This window comes from Pseudophryne corroboree, chromosome 8, assembly GCF_028390025.1.
Source record: "Pseudophryne corroboree isolate aPseCor3 chromosome 8, aPseCor3.hap2, whole genome shotgun sequence".
NCBI classification, from domain to species: Eukaryota; Metazoa; Chordata; class Amphibia; order Anura; family Myobatrachidae; genus Pseudophryne; species Pseudophryne corroboree.
Genome location: NC_086451.1, coordinates 281743504 through 281767496, shown reverse-complemented (window position 1 = coordinate 281767496; position 23993 = coordinate 281743504). Strand labels below are relative to the sequence as shown.

At 40.9% G+C, this 23993-nt stretch overlaps 1 pseudogene; it reads right to left on the bottom strand.

Moving 5' to 3' along the window:
• Positions 1-868: 868 nt before the first annotated feature.
• Positions 869-987, bottom strand: LOC134953919 (5S ribosomal RNA; annotated as a pseudogene).
• Between the last annotated feature and the right edge of the window lie 23006 nt (positions 988-23993).

Here is a 23993-nt window from a genome sequence, read left to right as displayed (position 1 = left end):
AGTGGTTGTAGAGTGCAAAGAACGGGTATATAATACTCAATAGTCCATGGAAATAGTAAAAAATGATATATTAGTGGCATTTCCGCCACACTTCCGGTTACGGGTGCCGCGGCTTCGTCACTTCCGCCCCACTTCCGGTCCGCGATTGCGCATGCGCCCGCGGCGTCTCCCAGCTGTCAGGTTGTTTTCTGTGTTCCTGTCCCCGGCGGGCGTCACAGTGTACGTGAAGGTTCTGTCTCTCAGGACCTGTGCGGCGGCGGCCATCTTTGTTGTGATTTAGTCTATTAGATTTGTATAGTCTGGCGGCCATTTTATAGAAGTTCCTTTCGTGTCCAGTTATTTTCCTGTTGCTTCCGTGTCCATGGCAACGGAACCATAAATAAAAAGAAAATAGATGGTAATCTCAGGCAACGGATTTTTGCAGAACATTCAAGACTTTGCATATATTTCTTATGTTTTATATATATGTATGAGCATCAGTAATAAGAATATATAAATAAATAAATAAATATAGTGCTGGAGCAGTATTAAGTATAATAAATATATATAAATATATAAATACTGTGTCATCGGACCTCAGTATACCCAGTGCAAAGCGCAATATGTAAATATGGATAAATAACAGTGAGTTTTTTAAGGAAAAGGGGGGGGGGAGAGTGAGTTTTGAAAAAAGGGGGGTGGGGGGGGGGGAGTTCGGGCCAGGGGGGGGTGGGGGGGGGGGAAGAGGAGGGGTAATTCATATTTAAAAGTGACAGAGGCAAGTGCGGATTAAATTATTAAGAAAAAGTGTGTGGAGTGCAGGGTTAACGGTGTTGAGTTTTTAAAGGTGTACATATTTAGTTGGTATTGAACTGACATCATTTATTTGATATTACAGTACCCAATCTTCCCAGGTAGTCCCCTTCCCTGGTACTGATCAGGCCCAAACACTGCTTAGCTTCCAAGATCGGACGAGATTGGGCGTACCAGTGTGGTTTGACTGTATGCGAAATGAGACATCATACTACCACGTGATTTATTGCTTTATTTTTAATATTTAAAATATCTGGTGAGCTGTATATAGATCGTGAAGTGAAGAAAGGGAAGGAGAAAAGGGGGGGGGGGAGGAAGTAGAGTCTTTCCGGGATACTGCACCTCATAAGAATGGTGCAATCTCGTATCCCTCATTCAGGCCAGCTGGATGTAGAGTCTGCAACTGGAAAATCCAGTACATTTCCCGTCTGGACAATTTGTTCCCGAGGTCTCCTCCTCTCTCGCCCAAGCAAACGTGTTCGATCGCCTTAAACGTAAGGTCCTCCGGGTCGGAGTTATGTTTACATGCGAAATGTCGAGAGACTGCATGGCTGACCACCTTATTCTTTATATTTCTTATATGTTCTTGAATCCGGATTTTAAGGGGTCTTTTTGTCTTTCCTATATACTTCATTTTGCAGGTGCACTCCAAGAGGTAAATCACAGATGATGTGTTGCAGTTCATAAAGTCCTTTATAATGTATTCATTCTTGTCCTCTGTATCGCTAAAAGTTTCCCTGTTCCGATGCAGGTATTTACATATATTGCACTTCCCACATTTATACGACCCCTTACATCTCAACATAGGGGTGTTGCGAGTGGATTTTTCCCTCAGCATGCTGGGTGCAAGGAGGTCTTTGAGGTTTTTAGATTTTTTAAAAATTAGTTCTGGTTTGGGCGGTAAGATTTCTTTGAGCACTGGGTCCATTAGAAGAATTCCCCAATGGGCTTTAAGGGAGTCTCTAATCACTTTCTCATGTTGACTAAATGTAGTAATGAAGGCGATTCTTTCCTTCGTTTCTTCCTTGGTTTTATATGTTAGTAGCTTTTCCCTATCCAAACCTCTTGTTTTCTCCAGTGCTTCATCTAAAAGTGGCTTCGGGTAACTCTTCTCTTCGAATCTCTTCCTGTATATCTCCAATTGATCTTCACAGTCTTTTGTACTGGTGCAGTTTCGTTTGATTCTTGAGAACTGGGAGGCCGGGATGTTATTCTTCCACCTTTCTAGATGATTGCTATGGTAGTGTAGATAACTGTTCATATCTACTTTCTTAATGAAGTTCTTGGTGGTAACTCTTCCATTTTCCCCAGTTAGAACTAGATCCAAGTATTCAACGGATCTATCATTGGTTGTTGAGGTGAAGGCAAGGTTCAAATCGTTGTCTCCCAAAGTCCTTAAAAATTAATTAAAAGCTTCCGGTGTGCCATCCCAGATAATTAAAATATCATCGATGTAACGTTTATAAAATACCACATTCTCCTTAAAAGCACTTAAGGTGTAGACATGTTTTCTCTCCCAAAACCTTTTTTATAAATTTTATACATGTATATATTTTTTGGCTTTTAAATTTACCATTTTTTTAACAACACTGAGCGCCGAACCCTATCTCTCCATTTTTCCATATATATATATATATATATATATATAAATAGTAAAATGGACTGTACAGTCCAAATTAATGAGAATCCACAGCAGAGGTGGAACTACCGCCAGTGCAACCAGTGCGTTGCACTGGGGCCCGCCTCTGTCCAGGGGCCCAAAGCATGTAATGAGTCAAACTGACTCATTACATGCCGCTGTGTGCTGCGGGCAACTGCTGCCCGCAGCACACAGCCGCCCGGACAGGAGAGGAGAGTAGCAGCGGTACGGGGGAGAAGGAGGAGGAGGGAGGTGGAGGAGGGAGCCGCAGCAGCGCTTTACTACTGGTTAAGGCGCTGCTGCTGCTGGCCCACTGCTTCACTATAGGCTGTCTTCCGAGAACAGCCTATAGTGAAGCAGAGGGGCAGCAGCAGCGCCTCCACCAATAACACAGCGCTGCTGCGGCTCCCTCCTCCTCCTTCTCTCCTGCCCGGGAATCATGACCAGAATCTGCACCTAGGAGCCTGAGCCAGCGGAGAGGGTAAGTATAATTCTTTCTTTCTTTCTTCCTTTCTTTCTTTCTTCTACAAAAAGGGGGACTGTCTGCCACAATGTGTAAAAAGGGGGAATCTGCCTGCTGCAATGTGTTAAAAAAAGGGGGAATCTGCTTGCCGCAATGTGTAAAAAGGGGGAATCTGCCTGCCGCAATGTGTAAAAAGGGGCACACTGTCTGCCGCAATGTGTAAAAAGGGGGATGCTGTCTGCCGTAATGTGTAACAAGGGCACGCTGTGTGCCGCAATGTGTAAAAAGGGGGAATCTGCCTGCTGCAATGTGTAAAAAGGGGCACGCTGTCTGCCGCAATGTGTAAAAAGGGGGATGCTGTCTGCCGTAATGTGTAACAAGGGCACGCTGTCTGCCGTAATGTGTAAAAAGGGGACGCTGTCTGCCGTTATGTGTAAAAAGGGCACGCTGTCTGCTGTTATGTGTAAAAAGTGCACACTGTCTGCCGCTATGTGTAAAAAGGGCACGCTGTCTGCCGTTATGTGTAAAAAGGGGGACGCTGTCTGCCGTAATGTGTAAAAAGGGGGACGCTGTCTGCCGTAATGTGTAAAAAGGGGATGCTGTCTGCTGTAATGTGTAAAAAGAGGAATCTGTCCGCCGTAAGGTGTAAAAGGGTCTCTACTTGGTGTAGTGGTGCTACTGTGCGGCGTAATTTGAATAATGGAGACTACTGTGCATCGTTTTATGAATTGGTATTATTTTGTGGCCACACCCCTTCCCCACGAAGCCACGCCACTATGTATTTTTGCGCGCGCCTACGGCGTGCACTGCCCATTTTGCATGCAGGGGTGGGGCTCCGATGCCGTTTCTTGCACACAGTGCTAAAATGTCTAGTTACGGCACTGTTGCAGGTCCCCCTCACCAGATCCTCTCCAGGGGTGAGGGGGTGGACTTGGATAGGATGGGGGGCCCAAAGCATTTTGTCGCAGCTGGGCCCACCGCTCGCTAGTTCCGCCACTGATCCACTGAGTTCCCATAATCCCATGTGCTAATAAAAACTGTAGGAGTACAGACTAGTACTTCCCACTTGCGTTCCATCTAAACTTGTGTGGAATGCATGCTGGCCTTTTTCGGCATTTTCCAGCATGGAAAAAGCATCATTATGCTATTAGAGGAAGCGCTATGTGTTCCACACAGAAAATGCTATGCGTTGCACTGATGGTCAAACGCATGTGCATTCTGGAGGACGCTATTCTATTGAGATCGGTTTGGCATCATGTGTCTTTTAGGTGAACACTGTGTTTTCCACAAGGGAGGCGCTGTGCATTTCACAATTTATTACATTAATCCAAGTGTCCCCCTGTGTATTACAAATCAAAATCCCCAGTGAACGATGATATGTTTTATATTACTAATTAAACCCTAGGTGTTGATTTTAGACAGTGAGTACTGGCTATGAAACTGACTTCAGAATTGACCAGTGAAAGTGAAATAAAAAAACTAGTTTAATAAAGTAATTATAAAGTGCTGTAGTGATAGTCCTATGACCAGAGAACATGTCTATAAATAAACTTGAGGAAACATATTGGTTTAACCTATTGAAATTTATAAATATAGGTAATGATGCCCATGCACTTGTGAGATTATCGGTACTAGACTTCGATTTCGACTGGATCTGTGAGAGAAATCGGGGGATTGTACGCACATTTTAGGTACCTTTCAACGCGATGCGCTGGCACTCCGGTCGAATCTCGCGTCTCAAGATATTATGTGCTACACTTAATATTTATCGAATCGCAGTGCGATCGCATTTGTTTTTAAAAACACATGCTATATATTGCACTGCGATGTGCGATGGGCAACCGCCAGGAGTGGCCAGAGGCCACTCCCACTCAGCGGTGACATGCCCATCATGTGGGAGTGTCCAGAGGCCACTCCCACTCGGCGTAACATGCCCATCACGTGATTACCATGCGATCTATCGCATGATCGCATGGTAATCACTTTGGCAGTTCAGGTGTGATTTCATTGCACCTGAACTGCCGGTGCAATGCCCCGCGATGTCATCTATTGGGGCATCGCACAAGTGTATGGGCACCATATGTCTATTGGTAGGCTCCAGTGGACAGATTTATGTGAACAGCTAATTAAGTGGGGAAATTCATAGTGTAATTAATAAACCATAATTGTAATATTTAGTATAGTGGTATTTCTTTAATCAGGAACATGTCTAATGGGCCCTACACACTGGCCAATTACTGTCCAGAGGCCACTCCCACTCGGCGTAACATGCCCATCACGTGATTACCATGCGATCTATCGCATGATCGCATGGTAATCACTTTGGCAGTTCAGGTGTGATTTCATTGCACCTGAACTGCCGGTGCAATGCCCCGCGATGTCATCTATTGGGGCATCGCACAAGTGTATGGGCACCATATGTCTATTGGTAGGCTCCAGTGGACAGATTTATGTGAACAGCTAATTAAGTGGGGAAATTCATAGTGTAATTAATAAACCATAATTGTAATATTTAGTATAGTGGTATTTCTTTAATCAGGAACATGTCTAATGGGCCCTACACACTGGCCAATTACACTGAAAGATAAGAACGATCTTGTTCATTAATGAATGAGCTATCATTCATATCTTTCATATCTTTCAGTGTGTATGCACCAATGATGAACGATGCGCGGCCCCACACTTGTTGATCATTGGTGCTGGCACATTTTTGCCTGCAAGCCAATATGGACAATATTGTCCATATTAGCATACAGGGCTATGGGGCCAGGTGATGGAGGGAGTGAAGAAACTTCACTTCCCCGATCACCTCCCTGCCGTCGGGTTGTCCATTGGCCATATCTGTCGTCGGGCACCTCGGCAGCCAGTCGTACAGTGAGTAGGGCCCTTTACAGTTAACTTATTGATTTAGCCTATTTTAATTATAAGTATGGGAGCATCTATCAGTGGATCTCAGTGGATATATTAATTAACCCATTGCACCTCTAATTTGACATAAATCAAGAATCATCATCTGGTACAACAATTTTTTATTGTTACACAAATTAGTACTACAGTAACCAACTTTAGTCTACATAAATTTATATATTGGTGATTACAGAGCATATAAACTATATATACAGATAATTCACATTAAGTTGTACTACCACAATTTTTAGTGAAAGGAGTTACAGTGATATAGATGTTTAACTACACAGGTAATAGATCTTAATGAACAATTTGAGGAAAAAACAATACCAAATATTCATAGTAAATGAGCAGTTTAGAGATAAGAGACAATGTTAATGTTTTCAATTAGGCTTTTCTGCGAGAGAGTGTCAAGAGTGTAGATCCAATAGGAATCCCTATTTGAAAGGCAGATTTTCTATTTCCTCCTCTAGAATTCAGTTTTACAAGTTCTAAAATGATAAATGACAGGTCTCTGATGTCCGAACTATGACATTATGTGAAATGTTTAGGTAAACTTTGTGTTCTTACATTATTTTATATATTGCACAGATGCTCTTAGATCCTTATCTTGACACTACTCTTTGTTTTGCCAACATACATTAGCTTGCAACTGCAAGTGATTCTATAGATCACAAATTCTGTGTTACAATTGACAGAAACTTTTAGTGTGTATTTAAAACCATTGTCCTGCGACCACATGAAGGTATTTTTTCCCATGTGTTTATAGCAGATGCAATAGTTACAGGGGTAGCAGCCTGTCTTTTTCTTTTTAGAAATTGGTTGTCCTTTTCTCCCCTAATAGTAGTGTCATTCAATGGTCTCAATTTGCTAGGGGCTAACATATTCTTCAAGTTGGAAGCTTTCCTATATACTAGTTGTGGTTTACTTGGAATAAAATAGGGTCCTTTAGTAGACTATTCCAGTGGCATTCTAGTATTTTTCTAACAGAGACATTTTCTCTGTTAAATTGGGTAACAAATGGTCTGCTGTTACACTCTTTCTTTGTTTTTCCCATATTATCAGCTGTTACTTTCAACAATAGATCATCTCTGTTTGTACTCGAAGCTTTCAAGATAGCTTCATCTATTCTAGAGGAATTATAACCTCGTGCAAGAAACCATTATTTGAGTGCATTTTCTTTAAGCCGAAAATCAGTAGCATCACTACAAATTTTACGGAGTCTTAGAAATTGTGTTTATGGTACATTTTAATCCAGGTGGGGTGGTGACAACTTTTAGAAAGTATAAAACTACAGGCATTAAACTCTTTAAAAAATGTCAATGTTTTTACATTTTCATTTAAGGTGCCTTCCAATTTCAAATCTAGTTAATCAATTGTTGATGTAAGTTTTAAATATGAATTTTAGTTTCAAAGTATTCTTAGGAATATGATCAATAAACAGTTCTATGCTTTGATGATCCCCTCTCCAGATGAATATTAGATCATCAATATATCTGCAGTAAAATTTAGTGTGCTCCATTTCAAATCTTGTTTTAAATATAAATAGATCTTCCCAATCCCCCATCATCAGGTTTGCACACGATGGGGAAATCTTATTCCCCATCACTATTCCTTGCTGCTGGAGGAAAAAAATCACTCTCAAAATGTTGTGTTGGAGAATGAATTTAATACTATCTATTATAAACATGGTTTCAACTGATGATTTCTCTGGGTCACATTCCAGGACTTTACATACTGCCTCTATTCCCTTAACATGGGGGAATAGAGGAGTACAGAGCCTGTACTTCAATGGTCAACCACATATCTCCAGGTGACCAAATGTAATTCTTTAATTCTTGAAGGAGATTTGTAGAGTCTTTCAAGTGTGATTGCTGTTTTATAACATAAGGTTGAAGTTTTAGGTCAATATAATGTTACAGATTGGCTGTAAGAGAGTCCACCCCTGATATTATTAGTCTCCCGGGAGTACATTGTTTATTTTTATGTACTATTTTGGAAAATGATAATAGATGGGCACTAATGGATGTCTAACATAGAGGTATTCATATTCCTTTTTGCATATTAGTTTCTGCTTTCTAGCATCATAAAGTAGAATTCGAAGTTCTTCTTGGAAAGGGTTGTCATCCAATTTGATATAGGTGCATGTATCTACTATGATTTTTCATGCCTCATTTACATAGGAACCCCTTTCTTGGATCACTACAGCACCCCCTCTATCTGCATATTTAATTACGAGATGTTCGTCATTTTGCAACTGTGTCAAAGATTTCTTTTCTATTGGATTTAAATTAGAATTGAATTTATTAGATTGTATCTTAATCTTTCTGAAATCATCTTTTACTGAATTTTAAAAGATGTCAAGATAACTGCCCCTTCATTTCACTGGAAAGATATTGGATGGAGGAGCAACTAAAAATAAAAAATTAAACAAAGTGAGTCTCCATACAATCTTCTTTTACTAAGGACATAACCTGTAACCAATTAGCCCACAAACACCTTTCTGTAGTCTTACAAGGACAAAATCAGTCTGAGACATGCATACAGGCATAACAGGTATATTCCAACAAATGTAAATTAGCTGTGCATCCAGTTTTAAAGTAAACAATCCATAGGACTAATGAGGGGGTTTTGTATCTGCAGGCAGGAAGCCATACTGCCCATTGATTTTATGTCAGCAATTGCAACTGGTATCATAAGTATTGGTACTTGTACAAGTGCCATGCTAGGTACAGGAGATCTGTCAGAATCAGGTTTCCCTTCTCTGTACTCTGTATCATACATAAAATTGGATATACTTGCTACTTGCATGACACGCCAACCGACATAATGACTAAATAATGCTCAACACCCAGTGTTTGTTAAGTATTAAGCTTAAGCATGTTAAGCATATCTCCATTATGTATTATACTTATTTATTCAATATATGTTTTATAGAAATAAATATATTTGAGGCGGACCGAGCAGCAGAAAGGAGAGGGCAGCAGAGAGGAGGAGGCGGCAAAGGAGTGGAGGGGGATTCATATTGCAGGTCCCTTTATTTATATATATATATATATATATATATATATGACTGGTTTGAACAATTACATTAACCTTCTTAATGTCATTATAATTGATGAACTACTGAAGCATTGCTAGTGCTATGATTGACGAAGATGCTGTCAGATTTGTATGCTGAGCCACCACCATTTTTGTGATTTCTATGAGTGCCCTATCCTGGGTGAAAAAAGTTTTTTGCTATATTGCTATGATGATTCAGTGCCTCTTCCTATACACACTAATATTATCAGTATATATATATACTGTGTGTGTGTGTGTATATATATATATATATATATATATATATAAGAGATGTGTGGCGGGCACTTTTCGTGTTTTGGATCTGGATCTCCACTCGTGTTTTGGATCTGGATTGGTGTTGCAAAAACCACCTTTTTGGGTTTTGGTTTTTGGATCTGGATGATTTTTGAAAAAAACTTAAAAACAGCTCAAATTAAAAAATTTGGTGGTAATGTTGAGCCTACGGTATTATTGACCTCAATAACATCCATTTCCACTCATATCCAGTCTATTCTGAACACCTCATACCTCACAATACTGTTTTTAGGCCAAAAGGTTGAACAGAGGTAGCTGGATGACTAAGCTAAGCGACACAAGTGGGTAACACAAACACCTGGCCCATCTAGGAGTGGCACTACAGTGGCAGACAGGATGGCAGTTTTAAAAACTAGGTGCCAAAGAGCACATAATGCAAATTAAAAAAAGAGGTGCAAGATGGAATTGTCCTTGGGTCCTGGGTCCTCTCACCCACCCTTATGTTGTATAAATAGGACATGCACACTTTAACAAACCAATCATTTCAGCTACAGGGTCTGCCACATGACTGTGGCTGAAATGATTGCTTTGTTTGGGCCCCCAACAAAAAAGAAGGAATTAATCTCTCCTTGCAGAAACTGGTTCTACAGAGGCAAGATGTCGTCCTCATCCTCAGATTCCACTCCCCCTTCAGTGTTTACATCCTCACAGAGATATAATATTCAAACAAACAAAACTATATCATTTAGGGGTCAGTGGACTGCTTACGCTATTACCCAAGTTTCTGAACTTGACAATGACTTATGATGAATGCACTGCAGGTGACATATAAGGGAGGATGTTCCAAGGTGGTTAACGTCCTTACCCCTACTTATTATGAATTGACAAAGGCAACAGATGGTTTGACACCTGTTGTCCAGATTTGTGGAGAAATAATTCCACACCGAAGAGGTGGCTTTTTGGTATTTTGCTGAGGCATGACAATGGGCTTATTCACCATCAGAATCCTCCTCACCAACTTCCTCCTCAGGGCCAGCAATACCCATATCCTCATCCTGGTGTACTTCAACAGTGACCTCTTAAGTTTGAATATCAGAAACTGGACTGTGGGTGCTCCATCCAGCACTCTCAGAGGGCGTGCAAATGGTGGAAGGAGCCACCTCTTCGCATCCAGTGTTGGGAAGGTCAGGCATCGCAACCGCCGACACACTTGGACTCTCCTTGGGGATTTATGATACCATCTTAGAATGCACAGTTCTTTGCTGTGCTTTCACCAGCTTAACTCTTTTCATTTTTCTAGCGGGAGGATGAGGGCTTCCATTGTCATGCAAAGCTGAACCACTAGTCATGAACATAGGCCAGGACCTTAGCCGCTCCTTGCCACTCCATGTCGTAAATGGCATATTGGCAAGTTTACGTTTCTCCTCAGACCATTTAAATTGTTTTTTTGGGGTCATTTTACTGAACTTTGGCTTTTTGGATTTTACATGCCCTCTACTATGACATTGGGCATCAGCCTTGTTAGACGACGTTGATGGCATTTCATCGTCTATGTCATGACTACTGGCAGCAGCTTCAGCACTAGGAGGAAGTAGTTCTTGATCTTACCCTATTTTATCCTCCAAATTTTTGTTCTCCATTATTTTTTGGCAGTTATATAACACAATATGCGGCACAGGAGAGTGTACCCCTACACCACACAGGGCAAACCCTGTAAAAATTATTTGGATAATAACCCTTTTATTTGGAGTTATTATAATAATATGCAGCACAGGAGAGTGTACACCAGAGGGGAGGAGAATAGAAAGCAATATTATAATATACATGTTCCATCATTATACTGACCACAGTCTCAGTTCCTATGAAAAATTATAAATGGGACGTCCTTTAACCCCATGAATGAATGGGTATTTTATAGGTTAATATAATTGCATGGATAATTTTGCTAAGGAGCATGAAATATATAGGGGGGTGGTATTCTTTATTCAGTAGTCACTGTTATGAGTTTATAAATATATCTATAATGATTCAAGTATATCAGCCATATACCTATTCTTATTTTTAGATATGCTTTCTGGTGGTTTGATTACCTGAGAATGTCTAGTAACAGGTGTATTTAATATCAGCTAGGCAGCATTGCTTCTGTTTCTCATTGATTACAGGTGTGTGTATTCAAATATGTAGATATATATAGAAGTATTCTGAACTAAGGAGTATTGCCTATTGAAAAAGTCACAGAAAGTGATGAAATGCATTTAGGACTCCACAGATTGCTGTACCTCACTGAGGGAAGTTTATCCAATTAACCCTATCAATAAGAGCCTCAGCTGCCGATCTCCTATGCTGATTTGACTGCTGTCGCTGAGATTAACGAGGACACTGACAGCCGATGTGACTAACCGCAGCTACCAACCAGGACGCTGCTTGCCGCCCCTACTGAGTATGCTCGATTAGGATGCACTTTTGATCTCATCCATCAATGGCTCCCGGTCGCAGGGATATAGAGAACAGCGGCATCAAACTGCAACACGCGGCATAGAGATACACCACAGCGGGATTCTCTGATGTGAACTACACTACAGTAATACGGCACATGGAGAGGCAGCTGAGGGTAATGGTCTATTACATTTATTTATAATCTTTATTTGGATTTCTTCCTCCAGCTGGATTCTAACATTTATTTATTTGTGTTAAATCACTGGGACTGCTACAAAAAATAACCACATAATTTCCTTATTGAGGCATATTGGATACATTGACACTGCAACAGAAACAACTGTGTATAGTTGCCATATGTGGATACAATTATTGTTTCTATTACTGTCTCTGAGGTTCCAGCATACTGATAAATGTATTATTTTTTATTTTGTTATGTTGAATATGTGTTTTTAAATAAATTAAGAATTTTTATCAGACCACTGCTGCATATTGTGACCGATTACACAGGACAAACCCTATAAAAATTAAAGATGAGCGGGTTTGGTTCTCAGAGAACCGAACCCTACTGGACTTCACGTCATGGTCCCGGATGCGAGTCAGGCTTGGGTTTTCCCACCTGACTCAAAAAACCAGAACAAGGCAAAATGTAATCATCCCGCTGTTGGATTCTCGCGGGGTTTGGATTCCATATAAACAGCCGCTATTTTCACTCCGGCATTGGAGAGCGTAGAGAGAGGACATGTCTCCGTCCTCAGTGTCTGTGTCTTGTGCTGCATCTGTCCAGTCAAAGTGGTAGTGTCGTCTGCTGCCATATGTCCCGTGTAGCTGTATAAGTACAGTCCAGTAGTGCTGTGTTGTGCTGCATCAGTCCAGTGGTGGTGTCTTGTGCTGCATCAGTCCAGTCACAGTGGTGGTGTCCTCTGCTGCCATATGTCCAGTGCTGCTGTATAAGTCCAGTCCATTTCAGTGGTGCTGTGTGTCCCTGTATCAGTGCAGTGTGGTGTCCCTGTGCTGCCGGCCTGCCGTATAAGTCCAGTGGTACTGCTGTATATGTCCAATGATCCTGCCGTATATGTCCAATGATCCTGCCATATATGTCCAATGATCCTGCCGTATATGTCCAGCGGCACTGCCTTATAAATCCAGTGATCCTGCCATATAAATCCAGTGATCCTGCAGTATAAGTCCAGTCATCCTGAAGTATAATTACAGTGGTACTGGTGTATAAGACCTGTCCAGTGATACTGCCATATATGTCCATTGATGCTGCCGTATATGTCCAGAGGCACTGCCGTATAATTACAGTGATCCTGCTGTATAATTACAGTGGTACTGGTGTATAATTACAGTGATCCTGCCGTGTAATTACAGTGATACTGGCGTTAAAGTCCAGTCCAGTGATAGTGCCGTATATGTCCATTGATACTGCTGTATATGTCCATTGATACTGCCGTATATGTCCAGCGGTATTGCCGTATATGTCCAGCGGTACTGCCATATATGTACATTGATACTGCTGTATATGTCCAGCGGTTCTGCTGTATATGTCCATTGATACTGACATATATGTCCAGCGGTACAGCCGTATAAATCCAGTGAACCTGCCTTATAAGTCCAGTGATCCTGCCATATAATTACAGTGGCATGGGCTATAAGTCCAGTCCAGTGATCCTGCTGTATAATTCCAGTGGTACTGGTGTATAAGTCCAGTCCAGTGGTACTGTTGTATAAGTCCAGTCCAATGATACTGCCGTATAAGTCCAGTGATCCTGCCGTATAATTACAGTGATCCTGCCATGTAATTCCAGTGGTACTGACGTATAAATCCAGTGATCCTGCCGTACAATTCCAGTGATCCTGACGTATAACTCCAGTGATCCTGACGTATAATTCCAGTGATCCTGCCGTATAAATCCAATGATCCTGCCATATAAGTCTAGTGATCCTGCCATATAATTCTAGTGGTACTGGCAAAAAAGTCCAGTGATCCTGCTGTATAATTCTATAAATGTCCATATAATTCCGTATAAGTCCAGTTCAGTGCAGCTGCCATATAAGTTCAGTGGTGCTGTCCTGTGCTGTATATTATTTACTCCAAATAAAAGGGTTATTAATATTTAATCCAAATAATTTTTACACAGTTTGCCTTGTGTGGAGTAGAGGTACACTCTCCTGTACACCATATTGTTATATAACTCCAGAAAAATAATGAAGAACAAAAATTTGTAGGATAAAATAGGGAAAGATCAAGAACCACTTCCTCCTAGTCCTGAAGCTGCTGCCACTAGTCATGACATATATGATGAAATGCCATCAACATCATCTGCCAAGGCCGATGCCCAATGTGATAGTAGAAGGTATGTAAAATCCGAAAAGCCAAAGTTCAGTAAAAAGACCAAAAAAAATAAATTTAAATGGTCTGAGGAGAAACGTAAACTTGCCAATATGCCATTTACGACACAGAGTGGCAAGGAACGGCTAAAGCCCTGGCCTATGTTCATGACTAGTGGTTCAGCTTCACATGACGATGGAAGCCCTCATCCTCCCGCTAGAAAAATGATAAGAGTTAAGTTGGCAAAAGCAGAACAAAGAACTGTGCATTCTAAGATGGTATCACAAATCCCCAAGGAGAGTCCAAGTGTGTTGGCGGTTACAATGCCTGACCTTCCCAACGCTGGTCGGGAAGAGGTGGCTCCTCCCATCATTTGCAGGCCCTCTGCACATGCTGGATGGAGCATCCACAGTCCAGTTTCTGATATTCAGAGTGAAGATGTCTCTGTTGAAGTACACCAGGATGAGGATATGGGTGTTGCCGGCGCTAAGGAGGAAGTTGACGATGAGGATTCTGATGGTGATGGGGTTTGTTTAAATCAGACACCAGGGGAGACACCTGTTGTCCATGGGATGAATAAACCCATTGTGTTTCCTGGGAAAAAAATACCAAAAAAGCCACCTCTTCGGTGTGGAATTATTTCTCCACAAATCCGGACAACAGGTGTCAAGACGTGTGTTGCCTCTGTCAATCTGTAATAAGTAGGGGTAAGGATGTTAATCAGCTAGGAACATCCTCCCTAATACATCACCTATAGCGCATTCATCAGAAGTCAGTGTCAAGTTGTGAAACTTTGGGTAAGAGCGTAAACAGTCAACTGACACCTAAATCCCTTCTTCCTCTTGTAGGCCACACCACCAACTCCCTCAACGTCAACTTCCTCCTCAGTCAGGAATATCAGTAGTCCTGCAGGACATGTCACTGGCAACCGGGATTCCTGCTGAGGATCCTTGAGTGGTACGCCTGCTGTTGCTGCCGCTGCTGTTGTTATTGCTGGGAGTCGATCATCATCCCAGAGGGGAAGTCGGAAGACCACTTGTACTACTTCAACTAAGCAATTGACTGTCCAACAGTCCTTTGTGAGGAAGATGAAGTATGACAACAGGCATCCTTTTGCAAAATGGATAACTGAGGCCTTGACAGCTATGTTGGTGTTAGATGTGCTTCCGGTATTCGCATTAGTTCAGTGGGACTGTTTGAGGTATTGTTTCCCCGGTATCAAATCCCATCTAGGTTCCACTTCACTAGGAAGGAGATACCGAGAATGTACAGAGACGTCAGAAAATGTGTCCTCAGTGTCCTAAAAAATGCAGTTGTACCCACTGTCCCCTTAACCACGGACATGTGGACAAGTGGAACAGGGCAGACTAAGGACTATATGACTGTGACAGCCCACTGAGTAGATGTATGGTCTCCCGCAGCAACAACAGCAGTGGCACCAGTAGCAGCATCTTGCAAATGCCAACTCGTTTCTAGTCAGGCTACGCTATGTATCACCGCTTTCTGTAAGAGGCACACAGCTGACAACCTCTTACGGAAACTGAGGGACATCATTGCACAATAGCTTATGCCAATTAGACTCTCCTGGGCATTTGTGATATTGGACAACGCCACCAATATTGTGCGTGCATTACATCTGAGGAAATTCCAGCACATCCCATTTTTGCAAATACAAATCCTTTGTGGTGCGGAATTTTTGGAAAAATGACAGGGGCGTGCAGGAGATGCTGTCGGTGGACTGAAAAATTCTGCGTTCCGAAGACTGGAGCACCATCAAACACTCGTGAACCTGCCCGCCATCACCTGAAGCAAGAGGTGGTAACGAGGTGGAATTCAACCCTCTATATGCTTCAGAGGATGGAGGAGCAGCAAAAGGCCATTCAAGCCTATACATCCACCTACGATATAGGCAAAGGTGGGTGGGAGGGCCAAAGACAATTCCATCTTGCACCTCTTTTTCTTCTTTGCATCATGTGCTTTTTGGGGCCTAGTTTTTTTTAAGTGCCATCCTGTCTGCTACTGCGGTGCCACTCTTAGATGGGCAAGGTATTTGTGCCGCACACTTGTGTCACTTAGCTTAGTCATACAGCCACCTCGATGCAACCTTTTGGCTTAAAAACAATATTGTGAGATGTTAGGTGTTCAAATAGACTGGAAATGAGTGGAAATGAATGAGAATGAGGTTAATAATACTGTAGGAGCAAAATTACCCTGACATTCTGTGATTTTAGATGTGTTTTGTTTTTGTTTTTTTAAATCATCCAGATCCAAAACCAAAACCAAAAAATGAAAGGGTGGTTTTCGAAAAACCAATCGAAAACCAAAACACGAGCGGGGAATTAGAACCAAAACACAAAACACGAAAAGTGCCCACCGCACATGATTTGGATAATAACCCTTTTATTTGGAGTTATTATAATAATATGCAGCACAGAAGAGTTTACCCCTATACCACACAGGGCAAAACCTGTAAAAATTATTTGGATAATAACCCTTTTATTTTAAATTATTATAATAATATGCGGCACAGGAGAGCATACCTCTACACCATACAGGGCAACCCTGTACAAATTATTTAGATTAAATATTAATAACCCCTTTATTTGGAGTAAATAATATACAGCACAGGATAGCACCACTGGACTTAAACGGCAGTACCCCTGGACTTATACGGCTATACCACTCGTCTTATATGGCAGCACCACTGGACTGGACTTATACAGCAAGACCACTGGACTTATGCAGCACAGTACACCACCACTGTACTGATGCTGCACAAGACAGCACCACTATACTTTACTTATACAGCAGCACCACTGGACTTATGGCAGCATAGGACACCACCACTGGACTGATGCAGCACAAGACAGCACCTTTGTACTGGACTTATACAGCAGCACCACTGGACTTATGGCAGCACAGGATACCAACACTGGATTTACAGTATGGCAGCACAGGACACCGCCACTGGACTGATGCAGCACAACACAGCACCACTGGACTTGATTTATACAGCAGCACTGGACTTATGGCAGCGCAGGACACCACCACTGTGACTGGACTGATGCAGCACAAGACAGCACCACTGGAATGATACAAAAGAGCAGGTTACCACCCCATGCACCATGCCACTTTTCCGCACAGAAACTGAGGAGACACATCCTCTTGCTACACTCTCCAGGACTGGAGTGAAGATGGCGGTGACACGCAGCTGTTTACATGGGATATAAAACACGCGAGAATCCGACAGCGGGATGATGACATTTTGCCTCGCTCTGGTTTCCGAGTCTGGCGGTGAAAAGTTTGGGGGGGGCGGGGGGCTCGGTTCTCAGGGCACAACCATTGGCACCACCATTACGGTTGCCCCCCTCCCTGCGTGCCTGATTTTATTTTTGATGATTGGTTATGAGTCCTCATTTGATGATAGCCAATTTAATAAAATAATAAAAAGCCTCTAACTATGACATTTTATTTATGTGTACATATTTACGTAAGTAGGACAGCTTACAGGGGCAGTATGTGCATGCCCTACCTGTTTGCTCTACATTCAAGATGGCATATAGTACAGTACAGTGGAAATATTTTGCAGTTAATGGTAATTTTTGGGCTGACAGTACCAACACCAGAATGCAAGTGCTGCCCCCAAGCAAGAGCCGCCCCTAGGCATGTGTCTCACATGCCTAATGGAAAATTCACCACTGGTTATATTCTTACACAAACAGGCATCATCTAGACTATGTGTTCTCTACATGTGAATACAAACTAAAGACACTGTCTGCCCAGGAAGGATCAATTTCTTCAGAGGTTCCCTGTTGCAGAGAAACCACCATATAGGAAAGGTGGTTTTTTTTAAGTACACAAAAAGCTATGTATTTTATTAGTGGAATTACTTTAGTAGATTGGAATATCTAGCCCTCCATGCCCCAGTTTGGTACTGCCCCTAATATTTATTTTTGTTCCCCTTTAATTTAACCCCACATACACACTTTGCCATAGCATGCACGTGAGCCGGGCGCATGGCTAAACGCTACACCTCTGACTTCATCCGTACGTTCATATGCCCTGCTCCAGTTTTTTGGCATTTGTGCATCTTTTCTTGCCAGACTTAGGGGGACATTTACTAAGCAGTGAGAAGAGCGGAGAAGTGAGCCAGTGGAGAAGTTGCCCCATCAACCAATCAGCAGCTCTGTATAATTTTATAGTATGCAAATTATAGATGTTACTTCAGTGCTGATTGGTTGCCATGGGCATTTCTCCACTGTCTCTTTTCTCCGCTCTTATCACTGCTTAGTAAATTTACCCCATAGCCTTTATTATAATTTTCTGTACACTATCTATGATTCAGTTAGTGGAAGCATCAGATTTACCCTCATCCCATTTAAAAGTAAGACAGTTCTTGTTATTATTAAAATATATTATTAAAATACTTTCCTATTAGTTAGTGGGTATTTGTGACTAATATGCATCCATCTGTAAGATATATGGAAATATATGGTTAAATGTAGAGCTTCAGAAAAAAAAGGATCCATTCTTTATACAGTATATTTACGGTAATTATCTAATTGACAACCTTCCATGTATTTATACTTGTAAAATTGGATTACAGAGGCTGTATTTGTAAATCAGCTTTAGAAAAGCAAGTACAAAAAAGCTAACAATGTGAAGAAAATTCCTACTGTTTCATTTAATATCTCTAGGATCAGTCCCCTACAGTGATCTGCTTGTCTACTTCGTGTAGGATATTTAATTAGCATATGACAGGAAATTATCCCTTCATTAGCTCTCTTTCTTTTATCTCAAGATGAATTTAGTACAAAAGGGCCTGCACAAATGGATTACAAACATATTTTGTCAGTGGGGTGCCTACAATCTGTTTTTTTTTTTTTTTTTTTTTAGGTAACTACTGTAATTTATCACATTGATATTTTTAACACACAGTCTGCATCCACATTTCCCGTAAGCTTATTTCATGGCTTGTAGCCAGGTGGATAACTAGTAAAACTGAAATGAGACACTAATTCTGACAATAAATTATGTTCTAAAGCTTCTGAGAACTAAAACATAAGATTGTTAATTCCTGCCTAACATGGGCCAATCTAGCCTTTTTGTTCATGTGACAAGCAAATGGTCATTGGTGGCCAAATTGGATGAGACGAGCACAGACTAAGCAGCCACTTGCATCACAAGTGAAAGTGCAGGTGATGGACACTATTGTTATGTGTGTGCAATTGTCTTCTCAATTCAATAGCAAGCATTTCTCACAAGATCATAAGATCATTTTCAATTAGATTTTTATGGAAATCAGGCTTCATTTTTTATCTTTTATATAATTTTCCAATAACCCAGCCCATTGCAGTAAACATAGATTTTTATTATATATAAAGTAAGAGTGTCAATTTCAGCACCAATCCTGGATAACAGTGCACAAACTCCTTTTTACCATGTCTTACTGTACTGAGCAACAGTGACTTAAGGCCCGTATTCACGGGCCGATGTGGGAGAGATGTGTGCTGAGCGTACCGCTCAGCACACATCTCTCCCACCGCTCAGTACAACGCGATGTGTGCAGAGCGTGCGGGGGGAGACGGGGGGGGGGGCTCATTTCACCCAGCCGGTGAAATGAGCGACCTGCTAGATTGGCATGCATGGCAGGCCAATCTAGCACCAGCGATAGCTATGCGTGGGGCTGCGCATCGCTATCACTGTGGGGAGTACACACGGAGCGATCATGCTTAAAATCTAAGCAATCTAGTCAGATTGCTTAGATTATCGCTCCGTGAGTACCCCCCTTTACAGTATGTGTTTTTATCATTCCATCTTGCCAATTACATGATTTAAATATTTAACATGAGACTGCTGCATATTGTAGCATGTGTTTTTTTTAGATTTTAGCTTATAATAATGTACCATATTCAAACTATATCTTCCAAATGCAAGCCCTGGTTTTGTGATTCACATTAATCGGTCAACATAACATCCAAATACAAATAGTACACTGTGATTTTCTCATTCATAGTCTTTTAAAGGGGGGTACTCACGGAGCAATATTCTAAGCAATCTTACTAGATTGCTTAGAATATCAGCATGATCGCTCCGTGTGTAGCCCCCTCAGCGATAGCGATGCGCGGCCCCGCACATCGCTATCGCTGCTGGTAGATTGGCCTGCATGCAGGCCAATCTAGCGGGTCGCTCACTTCACCCGCTGGGTGAAGTGAGCGGCCCCCCCGTCTCCCCCTGCACGCTCAGCACAGATCGCGCTGTGCTGAGCGGCAGGAGAGATGTGTGCTGAGCGGTTCGCTCAGCACACATCTCTCCTTAATCGGCCCGTGGGTACTGGGCTTTAGTTTCCATTCCAACTTGAAAATCTTGTAAACATTAACCTGTGATCACTACATTGTAATAACTTATTGATACTATCTTCAGACTGTATCATCAAATTACAATTCTATATTTCATGGATAAGAAATGTAAGTTTTGGCCTTATAATTCACATTTGTAAACTTTAAAAACATATGTTAGTTCCAAGTCTTTTGAAACCAATATGTTAAACAAAGTTGTGAATGATATAAATAACTGTTTTTCAAAAAGGCCTCCTGGATATTACAAATGCACCACCTGTTACTTGCTGGACGAAACCACTAAATGCATGCTTTGAGTAAGAGAAAGAAAATCTATGAGATAAGTTTCATAACTTGTGACTTGGAATAAGTAACCTATGTTTTACAATGTGGATTCCAGAACAATTACGTATGTAAAACCACGAAATCTTTAAAACTACAAATTATGTAGCATTATACTGTAGAAATATTTTACTTGGAATTCAAGCCCACATTGCATCCAAACACTTTTTAGTCTTGTCAGTAAGATGACCCAAAAGTCTCTGTGTAGTGGAAGTTGCATGCTGGTATATAAACTTGAAACATCAACCATTGTGTAGCATCTAGTATTGCTGAGACATTCAGTGGGCTCATAACACGCAATGACCAAATCTGGAAGACATAACAATGGATATTTCTCCTCGTCCCCAGCTTGCCAGGACCCTTATTAAATGTGAGGCCCTGGAAATTAAGTCTTGGTAGAATCAGGTCAGTCTTAGTCATGGTACCTTTATGGTACCTTCAGGTTACATAGGCAAGTTTTTTTCTTTTTATCTAGTATTCCATCCTACTAACCATCACCTATTATCACTACTCTGATATTAATATTAATTAGTAGGACAAACAAGTACCATAGAACATATTGCATTAAATGGGAATAAGAGTTTCTATAAGCGAAGAACCTTTCAAAATTGTTTGCCTTCTTATGCTACCATGTTATTGCTATGTATTTATTTAAAAATATTTATTACACAGGTCCGCAATGTAAAACTTTTTTTCCCATGGATTTGTGTCTTCTTATTTTAGTAAAAATCCCCCAAAATTCCATCATGTACCCTTTTCCATGAATTTGAATCCCATTTATTACCTTTTCTTAAGTTTCAACTTATTATTTTAATTCAGGCCCCTTTGGATAATACAGATGGTGTAATTGTTAGCATTACTGCCTCACAGCACTGATACCATGAGTCCGATTCCCACCATTGCCCTAACTGCTTGGAGTTTGTATATTCTCCCCATGCTTGTGTGGGTTTCCTCTGGGTACTCTGATTTTACTCCCATAATCCAAAATATTTTTATACAGATGTAGCCATGCTTATATTATTACAATGCAACATGCTGCATGGCGTACCTGGCTGTGATTACTCACATTTGGAATTAATGGAGTGGTCACCAGCTGCGAATAGTTGCAGCTCGGCATACCACTCAGCAAGCTATGTTGCTGCATACTGCATCGCAGTAAAGATGAGCATAGATACATCTGTAGGTTCATTGGCTTCCCAACTACAATAAAATTGCTCTACTGTGTAAGTTTTCACATGCACCAGTGACGTGATGTCCGGGTAGGCAGGGGATGCTCTCATACTCCAGTATACGCCAGAGATTTAATAATAAAAATCATTAGAATAATAGAAAGAAGATATTTATAACTTATAAATATCATCTTTGTATTATTCATATAATTTTTGTATTATAATTATAATAATATTAATTTTTACAGTTAAAAACTCCCCCCCAAATCATAAATGTGTGTTTAAATCTGTCTCTGATACTAGCCAATGACCTCACCGCATGTCACTGGCGGGTACATGTTTTTTAGGCCAGGCTTTATGAGTCAAGTGGTTCTTATATGCAGTCCAAGTCTATGTTTCTTTGTTTATAATATAATATTACAAATGTACTAAAAAATAATTATTTTTGGAAGATAAAGAACACATTGGACTTAAGTGACAATGGTTTGCTGTGCCATGAGGCATCATGAAGAGTACTTTTATGAAAAGTCCAGAAAAAGCTGAACCACATGGATCACAGATCAAAGATAGTATTATTTGGAAATCTCAAAGTACTTTCCATACTCCTTGGACAACAAGTAGCATGCCCCCATAGTGATAAAAACAGGGTGTGGCTTGCATTCATGACTCTTCTCATGCGGCCATACCCCCTAATTTTGGGCAGGCACACCGAGCCTGCCAAAGTTGCGAGGTATGCTACTCAAGATGAGTTCAATTTCCTCTACCCCCTCCACCCTGTCGTCCCGGTTTATCATCACCTTCCTAAAATCCACAAATCCCTGCACGCACCCCCGGGGCGACCTATTATTTCTGGTATTGGGAGTTTGACGTCTAATTTATCCCATTATGTTGATCACTTTTTGCAACCTTGCGCGACATCTCTGAGATCTCACATTAGAGATACCACTGAATTCATTAAACTTGTGGAGGGCCACAATTGGGCCCCCGATTATACTCTAATTACTTGTGATGTACAAGCGTTGTACACTAATATTCCACACTCTAAAGGTGTGCAGTCTGTGGATGATGCACTTATAAAAATTGGAATGGACTCAGAGATGAAGAGCAACTTTATCACTTCTGCTATTTACTTTATTTAAACACATAATCATTTCTTGTTTGATCACTCTCACTACTTACAGATACTCGGTACAGCGATGGGGACCAGGTTCGCACCGAGTTTTGCAAATATCTATATGGGTGACCTCGAGCAGGCCCATATATGGGAGGGCCCATACTCGGCGAACCTGTTCCTCTATTGTCGCTATATTGACGATTTGTTCTTCATTTGGAAGGGCGATAATGTCACTATCACTAATTTTGTTGAATTTTTAAACACTAATGATTATGGTTTGTCCTTCACTTGCACACACCATCCTTCACAAATTATTTTTTGGACGTTACGGTGGAGGTGGTGGAGGAAAAGCTGATGGTGTCAACTTACAAAAAAAACAGTTGATACTTGCAGCTTTATTCCTTATACGAGTAATCACAAAAAAAGCTGGCTAAATAATGTACCGAAAAGTCAATTGTTTAGAATCAGACGGAATTGTACACTAGATTGTACATTTGCCGAACAAGCTGAGGGACTCATTACCTCCTTGAGGGAGCGTGAATATCCTGTGAATATACTGGAAGAGGCCATTGACTACTCACAAACATTAGATAGGGGTATAATTCTTAAAACTAAGGAGACAGTATCAGTTATTGAGGGTGGAGATACGAATGAACATGTAGACCATACATTAATATCTAACACTCTCCCAAAAAAATCAAGCAAAAAATCTGGATATAATACTAATAAAAATAATAATAAGAAAACTTGGAAAACAAATGATTATAATCTGGCATTTAAATCTAAATTCAATGTGAAAGCAAATAAAATTTCTTGTATAATTAAACGCAATTACAAACTATTGATGACTGATCCTATTTTGAGTGCTACTCTCCCTGCAAACCCTACAATTATCTTTAAGAAGGCTAGAAATTTAAGGAATATATTGGCTCCTAGCTTTTTTAGTGGATCAGGTGAAAATATAACTCTGAGTGAACAACAAACACTAGTGGGCCCAAAAGTTTTTTTTTTTTAGATGTAATCATAACAAATGCACAACGTGTAATCATGTAGTTAATAAAATTAAACATATATCTGCACCGGGTTTAAAAACAGAGTTTAAGATCCAATCATTTATTAACTGCAGCTCACATTTTGTGA